The sequence below is a fragment of the Cucurbita pepo genome, chromosome 17, assembly GCF_057944985.1.
Source record: "Cucurbita pepo subsp. pepo isolate OVF chromosome 17, ASM5794498v1, whole genome shotgun sequence".
Classification (NCBI taxonomy): domain Eukaryota; kingdom Viridiplantae; phylum Streptophyta; class Magnoliopsida; order Cucurbitales; family Cucurbitaceae; genus Cucurbita; species Cucurbita pepo.
The window spans coordinates 10228843-10245122 of record NC_141814.1 but is presented as its reverse complement, the minus strand read 5'-3'; the positions used below and the strand labels follow the sequence as shown (position 1 = coordinate 10245122).

The following is a 16280-nucleotide window of genomic DNA, read 5'->3' as shown; positions in this document are numbered from 1 at the left end:
TAACGCTCTAGATTTTACCAATCGAAAATTTGGAACAAGTAATCCAATTTCAAATCCGGTGAAAATTGTCAAAAGAAAATTAAACTTATTATTGTCAGGGTTCAAACTCAGGTCTCATCCAGTTCACCACTACCGAATTTTGAATTCAATTAAAACTATCCAAAAGAAAATTAAAATCGTCGTTGTGGGGGATCAAACTCGGGTCACCCGCGTGACAGGAGGGAATACTCACCACTCTACAACAATAACTTTCAAAAAATATATTATTTGTTAACACACCAGATTTTATCAATCGCCGTTACAAAAAAGTAATCCAATTTTGAATATGATCGTATTAAAATTGTCAAAACAAGATTAAACTTGTTATTGTCGGGGATCAAACTCAGGTCACTCAAGTGACAAGCAGGAATGCTCACCCTTGTACTACAAGGACCTCTGGAACATAATAACTTGAGTGACAAGCGGAAATAATCACCACTGTACCACTACAATGACCTTTGAAAACATATTCAGGTCACTCGAGTGACAAGCAGGAATGCTCACCCTTGTACTACAAGGACCTCTGGAACATAATAACTCGAGTGACAATCGAAAATACTCACCACTGTACCACTACAATGACCTTTGAAAACATATTATTTGTTAACACACAAGATTTCATAAACCACTTTTTAGGAAAAGCAATCCACGTCAAACTAGTGTTGCCGGGGATCGAACCCAACAACCAGCATGATAGGTTCACCGCTTTCCAATTTCGAATTTCGTTAAAACTATAGAAATAAAATTAAAATCGCTGTTGCTGGGGATCGAACGACAACTTTCGAAAAATATAATATTTGTTAACACACAAGATTTTATCAATCGTCGTTACAAAATGTAATCGAATTTTGAATCCGATCCGATTAAAATTGTCAAAACAAGATTAAACTTGTTATTGTTGGGGATCAAACTTACGGCACTCGAGTGACAAGCAAGAGTGCTCACCCTTGTACTACAACAACCTCTGGAACATAATAACTCGAGTGACAAGTGGAAATACTCACCATTGTACCACTACAACGACCTCACATATTATTTGTTAACACACAAGATTTCATAAACCACTTTTTAGGAAAAGTAATCCTCGTCAAACTACCATTCTTGGGGATCAAACCCAAACAACCGGCATGACGGGTTCACCGCTGTCCAATTTTGAATTTCGTTAAAACTATAAAAATAAAGTTAAAACTACCATTCTTGGGGATCAAACCCAAACAACCGGCATGACGGGTTCACCGCTGTCCAATTTTGAATTTCGTTAAAACTATAAAAATAAAGTTAAAATCGCTGTTGCCAGGGATCGAACCCGATTCACCTGCGTAAAAGGCAAGAATACTCACCACTATACTACAAGGACTCATAAAAAATAAATTATTTGGTAAGGCTCCAGATTTTACCAATGTTTTTAGAAAAAGTGATCCATTGTTAACGTTCAAGATTTGATCGATCGAAGATTTGAAACAAGTAATCCAATTTCAAATCCGGTGGAAATTGTCAAAAGAAAATTAAAATTATTATTGTCGGGGTTCAAACTCAGGTCTCTCGAGTGACAAGCGGGAATACTCACTACTGTATTACATCGACCTCTGAAAAATATATTATTTGTTAAAACACGAGAGAAAAGGGAATCCAATTCCGAATTGAAAAAGGAATCTAATTCTGAATTTCGTTGTTGGGGAACAAACCAAAATCATCCGCTTCACCAGTACCAAATTTCGAATTCATTAAAACTATCCAGAAGAAAATTAAAATCGTCGCTACGGGAGATCAAACTCGGGTCACCTGCGTGATAGGCGGGAATACTCGCCACTCTACAATGACGACTTTCAAAAAATATTATATTTGTTAACACACTAGATTTTATCAATCGCCGTTACAAAAAGTAATCCAATTTTGAATCCGATCTGATTAAAATTGTCAAAACAAGATTAAACTTGTTAATTGTTGGGGATCAAACTCAAGTCACTCGAGTGACAAGCAGGAATGATCACCTTTGCACTACAACGACCTCTGGAACATAATAACATGAGTGACAAGCAGAAATACTCACCACTGTACCACTAGAACGACCTCTGAAAACATATTATTTGTTAACACACAAGATTTCTTAAACCACCACAAGATTTCTTAAACCACTTTTTAGGAAAACACTATAACGACCTCTGAAAACATATTATTTGTTAACGCACAAGATTTTTTAAACCACTTTTTAGGAAAAGCAATCCAGTTTCGACTTTCGTTAAACTACTGTTGTTGGGGATCGAACCCAAACTACCGACATGACAAGTTCACCGCTGTCCAATTTCGAATTTTGTTAAAACTATCAAAATAAAATTAAAATTGTCGTTGTCAGGGATCGAACCCAGGTTGTTCACCGCTTCCCAATTTCAAATTCCGTTAAAACTACGAAAATAAAATTAAAATTGCCATTGTGGATCAAACCTAGGTCACCTAGGTGACAGGCAGGAATACGCACTACTATACTACAACGACTCATAAAAACTAAATTATTTGTTAACGGAACATATTTTACCTATCGTCTTTAGAAAAAGTGATCTGGTTAACGCTCTAGATTTTATGGATCTAAATTTGGAACAAGTAATCCAATTTCAAATTGTCAAAAGAAAATTAAACTTATTACCAAATCATCTCGTTCACCACTACCGAATTTAGAATTCAATTAAAACTATCCAAAAGGGATTCAATTCACCATTTTGTTCGTGGAGGGCTTGATTGTGTCGTAGCTCTCTCATTCAGATTAGGTTTTTCGTGAACTGCATTGCTTATATTGACCCCAAAAAGGAAAAGGTAGGTGTAGGTACAGCTAGTCCGTGAACAGCCAACGCCCTGTCAAAATGGGATAGGTTTTCTCTATCATCATTTGTTCCTCCTAACAAGATCTACTAAATTCATCGAGTTGTTCCGGCCAATGATTAATGGAATTCCTTAGTCGCCCCTCTGTAAAATACTTGTTTGTTTGGACGAGAGCTGAAAAAGACATCGTAAGCTAACCCCGTGTTGACGAATAACCAACCTGCAATGAATAGAACAAGTATAGTAATGCAATAAATGACGCAGTCTCTCTCTTTCTTCTACTGATAATAAATAATAGAAAGAACGTTCTCCTGTGCTTCCAGACATGCCTCTACATATTCTTGTACAGTTAAAAGAGGGATTCCATAAAGGATGAGATAAGTAAATGAAAATGAACGAAAAATGGCATCTTTGGGTGATCGTCAATCTAGTACCCAGAGCGTCTTGATTCAGAGAGAGTATACCGAGTATAGTATCCTTCTTTGAGACAATAAAGCAATTTCACAATCCATCTCTAAATTCAGCGCTAGAGAATTTCTTTCTTCTTCTTTTCTTCTTGCTTGTCGATGTAGAATCATGTACCATGAAATAGAAAATGATGCAAATTCCAGTATGTACTATTATGTAGTAGTCAGAGTTCTCTCGGTTATTGGCTTCGGGCTAGACAGCGAAGATTGGGTCAAATGTGAGACTGGTTTTGGTTTCTAATAATTGAGGAAAGGGATTCTCATAGTCCACAAGTGAAATTGGTATTTTGACTTATCCATCGGCATATCTTTCAAAAATAGAAACTTAGGGAAGTAGTAGATTGCTTTATAAACATATGGATAAAAAGAACGTATTTCATTTAGCCTCGTCATGCCTACCCACTATAACTAGTTATTTCGGTTTTCTACTAGCAGTTTGATTTCCCCCTAACCTCAGCTCTATTTATCGGTCTGAATAAGATACGACTTATTTTCTTTTCTTTCAATTAATTGAATGTTCAAAAGAGGGAGGAAAGGTTTCCGTGGTATTCCATATATTCTATATATTGTGGAGTTCTTTACCTTACCTTGTCAATTGAATTTCCAATTCCGGGTGAGATTCATGGGCACGATTAAGATTTTGCGGCGGGATAGATATTCCCTTTCCCTCTCCCATCTCCTTGTTCCTCGTTCAACTAAATGGAAATGATTTCTGTTTTTCTATTTGGAATCGTATTAGGTCTAATTCCTATTCCTTCGGCTGGATTATTTGTGACCGCATCATATTTACAATAGAGACGTGTGGATCTGTTGGGCCTTTCTTTGATTAATGAAAAGTGCTTTTTTTGCTGGACCTACTACTTTCAAATTGTGAGAGCCGGAACCTATTTCTTCTTTAACTGTAAACTAAGACTCAACCTTAAACCTTTTCTTGAACTCAAAGACAAGGTTTACTATTTGTTTGGTTCTTTCTCCTGAAGCAGATTTCACTCTTTTAGTCTGCCTTCACCTTTTCCTTAAAACACAAAGGTAAATGAGAAGAAGAAGAACCCTCAACCCTCTCCCTTCGGTCTCGCCCTTTTCTTTTCCTATTTATTCGTGAACAAGGTAAATAGGTGTTTGGCCTGAAACTCAAAGTCAAGACGAAAGATTACATTATTAATTAACTTGAACTACTGAACCTTCAAAGACTCGGTAACTAGGCTTGGATTACCTCCTTATTCATTATCTTTAACTACTGAACCTGTAGGTCTGACTGCTCTTGATTCTGAAACTGAAAGGAAAGACTGAACTGACCCGAAAACCTACAGACCCGCATGACAGGCGGGAATACTCACCATTCTACAATGACGACTTTCGAAAAATATAATATTTGTTAACACATTAGATTTTATCAATCGTTGTTACAAAAAGTAATCCAATTTTGAATCCGATCCGATTAAAATTGTCAAAACAAGATTAAACTTGTTATTGTTGGGGATCAAACTCAAGTCACTCGAGTGACAAGCAAGAATGGTCACCCTTGTACTACGATGATCTTTGTTATATAATAACTCGAGTGACAGGTGAAAATACTCACCACTGTACCACTACAACGACCTCTGAAAACATATTATTTGTTAACACACAAGATTTTATAAACCATTTTTTTTAGGAAAAGCAATCCAGTTCCGACTTTCGTCACATGGGGATTGAACCCAAACTATCGGCATGACAGGTTCACCACTGTCCAATTTCGAATTCCGTTAAAACTACCAAAATAAAATTAAAATCGCCGTTGCCAAGGATCGAACCCGAGTCACTTACATGACATGCAAGAATACTCACCAATATACTACAACAACTCATAAAAAAATAATTATTTGTTAACACTCCAGATTTTATCAATCGTCTTTAGAAAAAGTGATCCATTGTTAACGCTCTAGATTTTATCAATAGAAGATTCAGAACAAGTAATCCAATTTAAAATTCAGTGAAAATTGTCAAAAGAAAATTAAACTTATTATTGTCGGGGTTCAAACTCAGGTCTCTTGAGTGGCGAGTGGGAATACTCACTACTGTATGATATCGACCTCTGAAAAATATATTATTTGTTAACACACGAGAGAAAAAGGAATCTAATTTCGAATTTCGTTGTTGGAGAACAAACCCAAATCATCCGGTTCACCACAACTGAATTTCGAATTCAATTAAAACTATCCAAAAGAAAAGAAAAATCGTCGCTGCGGGTGATTAAAACTATCCAAAAGAAAATACTCACCACTATAGAACGATGACTTTCGAAAAATATAATCTGTTATGGTAGATTACCATTATGCTCCATTTGTTAAGATTTTCGAGGACCATGATGTTTTATGTATTATATAAGGCTAGAAAGAAAATATGCTTGATTAGTATATGAGTTGGGGTACATGAATGAGTGTGGTATGCATGATATAAGAAAATACAAAAATGCCCCAATGATGAGATTTGTGATGAATGATGTTTTAAATGTTTTCCGTTGTGTAGAAAGAAGGATGGGCTATTTTGATTTGTGCTCTGAGTGATTAATAGATGTTATCTCCCCCATTGAGCTTGTTTTACTTGTATGTGTGCATGATATAGTATGTGTTAGCTTCGAGTGTTTGATTGTATGTTCTTCATGTGTTGCGTGTTTATCTACACAAAGCTAGGGCCTTAAATTTAGGTTTGCTAGATGATGCGCTAGGTCAGGACATCTCCAGTAGACTAAGCACTTTAGGATCATGGGTCACGGTTAGAGGGTCCAAACCCTAGTGCTCCGAAACTAAGAAAAACCCAATGAGTCAAAATAGAACAGCCTGGAGTCAGAAGTCTGCATTAAGTCACCTAGCCACCCTAGAACCCAATAGACTTCTTCAACCCACCGATATGACCAAGACGAAGTTTAAATTATGGCTTACAAGCTTAGGTGATTAATAGGTATATCTATCTAGCAAACATACAAGAGAGAACTCAGTTAAGATTAGAGCACTACAACTAGTGTGTTTTACATGTTCACCTAGGTTAAAATATTTTTTGTAAACCCTATACCCCAAGATCGTGAGCCAACGATCAGAGGTCTATATCTAAGTGCACCTAGAGACTTGGATTAGCCTCGATGAACTAACACTGAGTGTTTTGAAAATGAGAGATGAGATTAAACCATCTAGAAGCTCCTAAGCACCTAGTAGGCCTCCATGGAAACTAAGGACGACCAGGGTAGTTCTTTAGGCTAATAGTAGTATGACGGAGTCTTCAGACCCTCCACTACCCTTTCCACTCTAGTAATGAGCTAGGCATAAACTGGCTAGGGTAGTGTGAACTTAAGTTTCATGGAATGACCAGTGGTCTCCAAAACAGGATCATTGTGTCGTAAACCCATTCGTGATAGGGGAGCGTGGGACCATGACAAATAGCCTAGTAGTTGGCTAGGACACAAGGATCGCATCCCCCAAGCTTAGGTGACTCTATGGTCCCGAGGGATGGGTCAACCAACCTACCTTGGATGATGTTAAGACTAGAAATCACTATATTGTCTCAACATAATTTTATGAGGCCTCGCCTCAATTCACATCGTCGAACATTCACTACGTAAGCAAAGTAAACTGCCAAGGTCAAAGAGTGAAAAGATTGTATCAACTCAGTGAGACAAAGGTAGCCTCCAGGCCGTTAGCAGTTCATACGTTGTCAAAAGAGCTTCCACTTCAATACCAATGCCGTCGAGCAAGGCCTAGGTCAGTTAAGATTGTGTGATTGATAGTTTAGTTGAATTCCCTGAACAATATATCCTATAATGGTTCTCTTAAAAAAAAAAGGAAGAAATTTTAAAAACTCACCGGATATTGCACAATATATCTCGAGGTTTTTAGTGAGGCGAGATTTGCGTCAGTAACCAACCCCACTTCCCCTTAAAACGTACATCTCATACCCCTCATTCACACAACTATTTTAACTCCCATTTTTGCCAGTAATACACAGCACCGTGAGAGTAAGAGATAGATAGAGAAAGACAGAGAGAAGGAAAACTTACTCACCGCAGATCTCAACAGACGACTCCAACCTCTTCCTCTCTCAGTCAGCCTCAATGAGGAAGTAATTATAATCGTTCACAAGAGGAACCTTCATCGTGTTAATTGTGGAATAGAAGGCAAGACACGTCACGGGAGATAAAGGGAATCGCAAAAATCATGATGGGTATTGACAGGTGAGAAAGATAGATAGTATACATATATATATAATATCTTATAACATTTAAATATAATTTGAATAATATATCATATCCTAATATATTAAATATTCAAATATATTATTAGATGGAATTCACTTAATATATTTATATATATTATAAATATAAATGTTGGAGTGAGTTAAAATGTTTTCCACGCTTTCTCTGATGTGGAATTCTCTCTAAAACTCTATTCCTCCAATCACTTAAAAGGATTTTATTTTCTTGATTTTATATTGAGTCTTAGCTAAGAAGATTTTATGGAGGAGATTCAATAAAAATTTAGGAGGAGATTAATAGTAAAAAAAAAAAAAAAAAAAAAAAGAAGTTGTCCCACGTTGGGACAAATGTACCTATAATATATATCTAGACTATACAAAACAGAGTTTGAGTTTAAATACAAAAGACAAGATCGGGACAAAAGTGTTTGTACAAAATACAAGGAGACTCTTGAACCTAAGTTTATCTCTATGTCGTCTCCTCCACACCACTCTCGAGGTTGATTACCGCCTAATCAATTGCCTAAAATGGTAATATGGGTTGTATTATAAGGGTCTAAATTTTGAGGCTTTAATTAGTCTATTTAGCCTAAGCCTTGACTTGTGTACTTACGTGGTCTTTCATCCTTCTCAAGGCGTTTTCAAAGAGACTAGATCCTATGAGCCTGTCCACCTCCTTTTTCACATGCAAGACATAGTTCTAGTCTTAACTAGAAATCTCATGATCGATAGACTACTAGGTCAGGTGGTCAATACTAACTTCCTTAACCTAGTAAAACCTGTGTCCATGATTGGGATTAGGCTTTGGAACCCATATTTAGTACATAATTGCTCTAACATTTCCTTGCATCCCCTATGATATGGTCATAACGTCCCATGTCCAGGACACAGATTAGGATTCAAATTAAATTTGACATCTATCAATCCCAACTTTCTTTTGAATGGAAAAGTAGGTAGCAAATACCACATTGTTGTGTAGTCTTCTTCTACTTTGTCCCACATCTTATCCATCAAATAAAATTTTCTTTATTGTTATAAGAAGGTTGGGTGAGATTTCTCAAATCTAAATTGTGACAATGATAGACGTGATTTTACAAATTTATCCACTTGGTGAAATTTTAATAATATGAAAAAGAGAATAAATAACAGTTTTGTATCTACTCGGCTTTCATATTTCACAAAGGTAAAAAACAAAAAAAAATATCTTGTAAGTGAACTTCCATCTTCAATCTTGTGGTATTTTCTTTCTTCTTTGTGGCACATAGATTTTCGAATAAGTGATCGTATTCGAACGAATTTGAACAGAACTTATTGTCAAGGAAATTGACGAGGAAGAATAACATCCACAATACTTTTGACTTTCAATAGGAGATCTTCAATCAATGTCCAATAATTAGGTATTCACAAGCATATCTGGAAAACCATGAGATTTCCAGCGAGACAGCGGAGATCTTGCGATGGAACTACCCACGCTCCCTCCTCTTAAGCCCGTTACCATTCACTACCTCAACCACCCAACTTACCCTCTATTCCCACCCTACAACACATACATGCTCAAAAGAAGGAACTCCAATAGATTTGTTTTGTTTTTCTTTCCTTTCCCTGCAACTCGTTAGCGTCATGGACATTACTAACCGAGAGGGAAGTCACAGTGGTGGAGACAGTCGACAAAGACACGCAAACGATTAGTAAGAACTTGTTCTCTTAAGTTATCTGATTTCAATTTTAAGAAAAGAATTTTAGGTTCTTGTCTTTTCTCAAAATTACCAATGTGTATAAGTTCCGTAAAGTCACGACCACAAGAGAAAGATCACTGGAGCAAGTAGTGAGTAAGATGTGCACCTAGGCCATAGAAAAACACAAAAGGCGTGGAGGAAGAGAGAGAGAGAAATCTGGGGAGGAAAACAAAACCCCCAAAGTCAGGATAAAGAGAAGGAATCTGCAGGTCAAATTTCGGGTTGGATCTAGATGCAGGATAAAGAGAAGTTATCCCGTTCTTGTGCGGCCCAAGTCTAAAACATAGCCCATACATCCCCATTCCCCAAACGTAGTACACCAGTGTGGCATGACCCACCTTGTGATTATAGTAGGGCGACCCAAGACCCATGTGTTGACCCATTACCCGTGCGTTGACTCAAGAATTTGACTGTCCCTTCCTGCCACGTGAAATGTGCGTGACGAGCCATCTTTGGTACTTGGCCCACTGTGGCTCAACGACAAATGATCGTGATATGAACCAAGAGACATCAATCATACAATATGCTTCAATGAAGATGTGAAGAAAATATTGTTGAAATTATCAAAAGATATTTCAATTCATACCACATTGAGGAAGAATGGAGTTTCATGTGATAAATTTTGGGTGGATTAGAATTTAGAGTTATTGTATTTCATTAATGTATTTTAAGAGTTTTTATTTACTTGTTATAATTACATAATGGTTAATTATGGCCATTAAGTATGAATGTTACAACTCTTGGAATGTCTTTAATAGTTTCATTTTGAGGCTATATAAAGCCATGTATGTTGTATTTGTAAGAAGACTTGGAAAACATATTAAAAGAAGCATTTGTGCTTTTCTTTAGCCAATGACTAAGTTTCTTTGCAATTCTATGTAGTTTAGGTTGCATGTAGAATCATTCAAGCTCGACATGATCAATCTTGCTTGTGGAGTGATTCGAATCTCAATCAAGTGTTCTTGTCTTGAGATATTTGATCAACAAGAATCATTCAAGTTAGACATGATCGATCTTGCTTGTGGAGTGATTCGAATTTCAAACAATGTTCTTGTCTTGAGATATTCGATCAACAAGGTAATCCGAATCTTACTCCCCTTATAGTGATTCCTTATCATATCAGATCAGCTTCGTCCAACTCGTGCCTTGGCTCGATCTCTGTGCTCTTCTTGTGGTCGTTATGGCATCTCTGACGGCTTCAAGCGATCAGCTCCGTCCATGTATGTTATGCTATGTATTTAAGATTTGATAGGAATTGTATATGCATAATTTGATTAACTATGCTATAGATAAATGGAGGTTTGATTTGCATAATAAATTTATGCCATGATTTTAAACCATGGGGACCTCATGCATTTTTGTAAGTCATATGCATCGGGATACTATCCTGTTATGATTATTACAAATGTGTACTTTACGACTTGCGATATTTGTTCTCTCTATGATGTTATGCAGACCCTTTCTCTTCGTTATTTATGGCATCCCATTAACAAGTGCTAGCCCCACGAGCCTAACTTAAGGGTATGCGAGTCTACCCGTAGGACAATGTTCGCGTGTGTGGGCCGTGTGTAGAGAAGTACTACACATCAAACCTTGCCTCGACTAGAAAGCTGTCTAAGACCAGCCATGATATTTTTAAAATGATAGGTCTCACCATATGCCATGTGTTTCCATTCCCCGATACCAACATTAGGAACACTTATTGAGTATTTCTTAAAATACTCAAGACACTTGCTACTCTTATTTTTAGGTAAAGGTAAGGCACTCACATACAAATGATGGCATCATGATGGAAGGCATAGAAGCAGTGCTACAATAGTTGCATTTTGTGTATTTTGTAGCCCTTAGGATAGACCAGGGCATTGTTTTATTTTTCTTATCTATTTCAAATGTGTTGTTATTTATTTTTTTCTTTATTGTTTTCTTCATCGTTTTAAAGATTTTACTACGAATGTTCAAGTTCATGAAATCATTCTTGAATTATTTTAAATGAATGTTTCTGAATTTAATAATCGTGTCATGCATTTAGTAACGACTTTATTGTAGTGGAAAAATAGAGTTATTACAGTTAGTAAGAGAGCTCGAAGGCTATAGATTCTATAGACTAGCATATGAGATAGGCTAAACATGTTCCATGACCTTACCACTGATGTTCCGTCGCCATCAGGTATGTCATACGAAAGATAATAAATGATTATGTCGAATGTTATTAATAATTGAGTTATATGTGTGATATAATGTTTTGTATAGTATGTTCATGAGTTATATGTATGTTTGTCCTAGATCATGTCACCTATAGGATGTAGAGGAGGACAACACCTTGCACGTAGAAAAAGTCCAGCTCGCGAGGGATCTATGACTCAAACAAAAGTAGTAGTGGCACCTCCTATGGTGCCTATGAATGGAGTGGACCCCACAGTAACTTTGATGTGAGAGTCATTCAAGTCATGATGCAAACAATGGTGACCATTCAACAGGCCAACAATGCAATGTCAATAAGAGAGGCGAGGTACCTGCAGGATATTAGGAGGTACAACCCTCGTACTTTTAATTGGACCTCAGAGGATCCGATGGTGGCACAACTATGGTTGTCATTGATGGAGACAATATTTTGGTTAATGAACTACCCGAATGTCATGTGCATCATTTGTGCATCAGCACGATGCAGAGATATTTTGGGAGAACACTTGAGAGATCCTTATCCCCGACAAAGTTGTAGTACCATGGACCTAATTCAAGGAGGCTTTTTGGGGGAATATTATTCGGATGTAGCCCAACTTTGAATACGATAAGAAATCACGTAGCTAACACAAAATAGACATCTTTTGTTGGCTACCGAAGAGAGTTCATGAGATTGAAGTAGTTTGCCCTTGATTTGGTTGACATAGAGTTGAAGATGGCTTAGAGGTTTTTTCTAAGCCTGGACATCATAGCTCCTACCACCTATGCTACTATTATGAGAGCATTTAAGGCTATGGAGAGAGCAGTAAAAAAAACACCAAGGGCCAACAACACCGTCAATCACCATTGGACAAAACTGAAGGTATAATCAGAGAACTGCACCGTCAACCACTTGTGTACCAACTACAAAAGGAAGACAGTAACCATAGGGACCTAGGGACGGTGAGCATTCGAGTCAATAGGGAGTCAGAGGAGACGAGAGACCTCGATCCAGCAAGTGTGGAAGGAAACATTGGAGATGGTGCCTAGTCCAGGTTAAAGCATGCTTCAGGTACGGCCAAGAGGGTCACATGGCTATGAACTGTCTAGAAAAGAACACTGAAAACTTGGTTAACCCGACATGAGGCCCAAGTAGTATAGGAAGGCCTATATAGACTCGTTCCCAGGCAACACTTTCACCAATAGAAACGTTGAAAACTCTAACACAGTGGTGACAAGTACATTATTTGTCTTGGGGCGTTTTACCCTAACTTTATTTGATTAAGGATTTACGGATTCATTTATATCTATATTGTTTGTTAGTCAGGCAAGGTTTGAGTCAGAACTCTTATTGCATGTCTTATTTGTTAGTACCCAAGTAGGTGTAGACTTAGTTGCTACGAATAGAGTGAAAGCTAGACAAGTAGTAATACAGCAATAGACCCTAGATGTAAACCTAATAGTTGTTAGTATGATGGATTTTGATGTTATTCTGGGAATGGATTGGTTGGCCGAAAACCATGCTAGCATAAGCTGTCATAAAAAGGAAGTAGTATTCTCGTCGCCATGAAGAACTAGTTTTTAGTTTAAGGGTACCTGCACTGTAGTTATCCTTAAGATAGTTTGGATGATGAAAGCAAAGAGATTAATCCAGCAACGAGTCTAGGTAATATTTGTTAGTACGTAGATACAAAAAAAGGAAGAGAAGTTCTTGTCCGCAGTACCGATGGTGAACAATTTTTCTGATGTTTGTTAAAGGATATACTAGAAGCACCCCGTTCCCGAGTTGTAAATTTCTGCATAGAGCTCGAACCGGGTACCAAACCTGTTTTTAAAGGCCCGCTTGGTGTCACGGTTGTACTTTTCAACCATGTGACGTTGTAATCTTGACACGCTCATGACTAGTCTTAAGGGGAACCTAAGCCCCATATTCGTTTTTCACCCACTTTGTGGCTTCATCGGATCTTAGGTGAAGTTTATCTTCGCTCACCGTTCATCACTTGTGCAGAATTTAAGTTTGTACGACCACACATGATGAATGCATGTGCATATTCAATCGTCTATGACATAATTACCTTACCTCTACACTAGGCCAAGTCATTTGGCTCAATCTTACCATCGGTTGGGGCCAAGGTCACAATGCAACGCCACATCCAACATCATCTTTGCAACAACCCAAGTCCACTGCTAGCTAATATTGTCCTCTTTTAACTTTTCCTTTCGGGATGCTTCTAAAGGTTTTTAAAACGTGTCTACTAGGGAGAAGTTTCCACACTCTTATAAAGGATATTTGTTCTCCTCCCCAACTGATGTGGTATCTCACAATATCTTGGTTCCTAATTGACATGGACCGTGATCCAAAATCTTAAGATCAAATCTGTCACGATCCAATTTTCGTGGCTTCGAAAACTCGGACCGTGATCCAAAAGGCAAAAGCGAAAACAGACGAAAATAAAATAAAAGAAAAGAAAAGTACAAGTTAATAATATTATTTAAATAAAACATAATAAAGAGAATTTTTTTCCAAATATTACAAAGGGGATACAAATTAAACAAGGAAATGTAAAAGACTCCCAAATGACGGAAAAGGAACTGACGCTCCGTAAAGATCCCCTCCGTGCCCGACAGCTCTCAAATGCTCCTCAACCTCGACCGGCAGCCTGTGAACACTTGAAAAAAATAAGAAAACTAGGATGAGTATAAAAATTATACTCAGTAAGCCACCTACTTGTAGACTCTCATCGCATCTAAGCTTAACAAATTCCCACGGACTTCTCTTTGGCTATAGGACGTCTGGTTCTGGTATTAGGCCCTTGGGCTTTTTTGGTTCTCAATCCTTTCATTTAAACCCTAAAAGCTCCTTATGCCGAGCTTTATGACCAGTGTCTTTCTATGAGGCGCTACATTTGCATGGCATTCTAAGACTATATGGTATCTTACCAGGGGGTGTTGTTGAGTACCTCCTAGGCCCATGATAGACCATCTTATTGGCGGGCGTGACCCCTCCTTTCCCAGCTAGTGGCCTGTAAGACATGGGGACACATTTTCCATGCGAAACGGCTAGGAGTAGTGAGAACTGATCAGGAACCGTTGGTCCTCCCACGAAGCTATAGATACCGTTCACACAAATTGTAGCCTAAGAATACTCCTAAGGTACTTTGTTTGCCGTGGTGATCTGATAGGCTCCTAGGGAAAGGTTAGGTCTAGACTCAGTGACTTGTCACTTCTAACCACAAATCTCTAGGCTTATCATATTATTGAGTCATGGAAAATAACTGAGTGTGCATACAACCGTCATCTAGCATTATCATACATAATTCATACAAAGTAAACATACATGCTCAATGGGGCGATAACATCCATCAAGCTCCCAGAGCGCAGAGTTCTTCTCTTCCTCTTTTCAGCATGAATTAAACATATCCATAAATAATGGAGGCTTAAAGCATACTTGCAACACTCAAGTAACACTCATAATACTTCACATAGTATATCCATACTCATAACAATCAAATTAACTACATTCAATCATGGAAAGCTACCACTTAAGGTAAATGCATTAGCATGCATGCATTTCAAGCGATCCCTACATGTATTGCTTCCTAAATACCGTGTGGTGACTAACATGATTGATGCATGACTTTCGTTTAGTGTTTCTGCACAAATAACGTATCCAAAAATACTCATTTTGTCCAATTAGGTTCTAATTAACATAAAAATATGATTAGGATTAGAATCAGGATAAAAATCGAGCAAACAGAGGTCGAACAGAAAGGAAACTAACCTTCATGCATGCAACACACGCTTCCACTCGCCAGAAAGACGCTCCACGCACGATGCCACGCGCCCATACGGACGCGCTTGATGGAAGAGGACGCACGTCCTAGTGCTACCACATGGCGTGCTCAAGTTGATCAGCCGCTGATAAGTCATGGGTTTAAATCCAAAGGCGCATGCTAGGAAGTGAAATTCTTTATGTTGACGCGTAGCACCATGAGAATCTGATCAAACATCCTTTGAGTCAAACTAGGTCAGATGTGGGTCGGAAGACCTGTTGTGTGTTGCATATCGAGTGGAGTCGCGTCGCTCCACAATGTGCCTGATGCGTTGTTCCACCCAATCGTTGACACATGTCCCTCAAGCTATCCAACGTACTTTCCCTCTCGCAGGTTGACACGTGGCTCGCCGCAACACAGAATCTGATTAACTTTTTTCCTCTTTTCTCATTTTCATTCTTTTGATTGAGACTTCATATTGATTTGTTTTATTCGAAGTATTTTAGATTGTAATACAAACTTCGTCCTAATATTTTTCTTGAATTTTCACATCATCACATACTAAGTTATGAGCGTTCAAAGTCGGTTCATTCACCTCCTTCTTGTTCTTGGAAGAACTCTCGAAAATCCGCCTTTAGACCAAAATTTTGGCTAGGCTTCTTCATGAATACTGTGGGGAATCCTTCCTAGAAGAACATATCGAAATCTTTGACTTTAACTCGTAAGAAATTGCTCAGATCAGAAGAAAAATGATGAAAGGTTACCTCGTGGGTCTCCTCGGTTCATGACAGAAAAATAGGACTCCGGCCACCCAAATCTTCTTCTTCCTTCCAAGAAAGGCTCCTTGCATCATGGTCTTGACTGAAATTGGCTCCTACGGTAGTTCTCAGTGAGTCTTCCCGTTTTCTTTGTTGTAGGTATTTTTTCATGGCCTCTCATGAACCCGTAAAGTAACTTGAGGGCGAAATGATTGTCATACCCCTCTGATTTTGACCAGTTACAAAATAAAACGTAAAACTAACTCTTAAATTTTATAGTGTATAACCCCATATCATGAAAAGATATTA

The 16280-nt window shown here is 37.9% G+C and overlaps 1 pseudogene; it reads right to left on the bottom strand.

Annotated features, from left to right (window-relative positions):
• Window positions 1-2792: 2792 nt before the first annotated feature.
• LOC147787636 (uncharacterized) lies at window positions 2793-3431 on the bottom strand (annotated as a pseudogene).
• Window positions 3432-16280: the final 12849 nt, after the last annotated feature.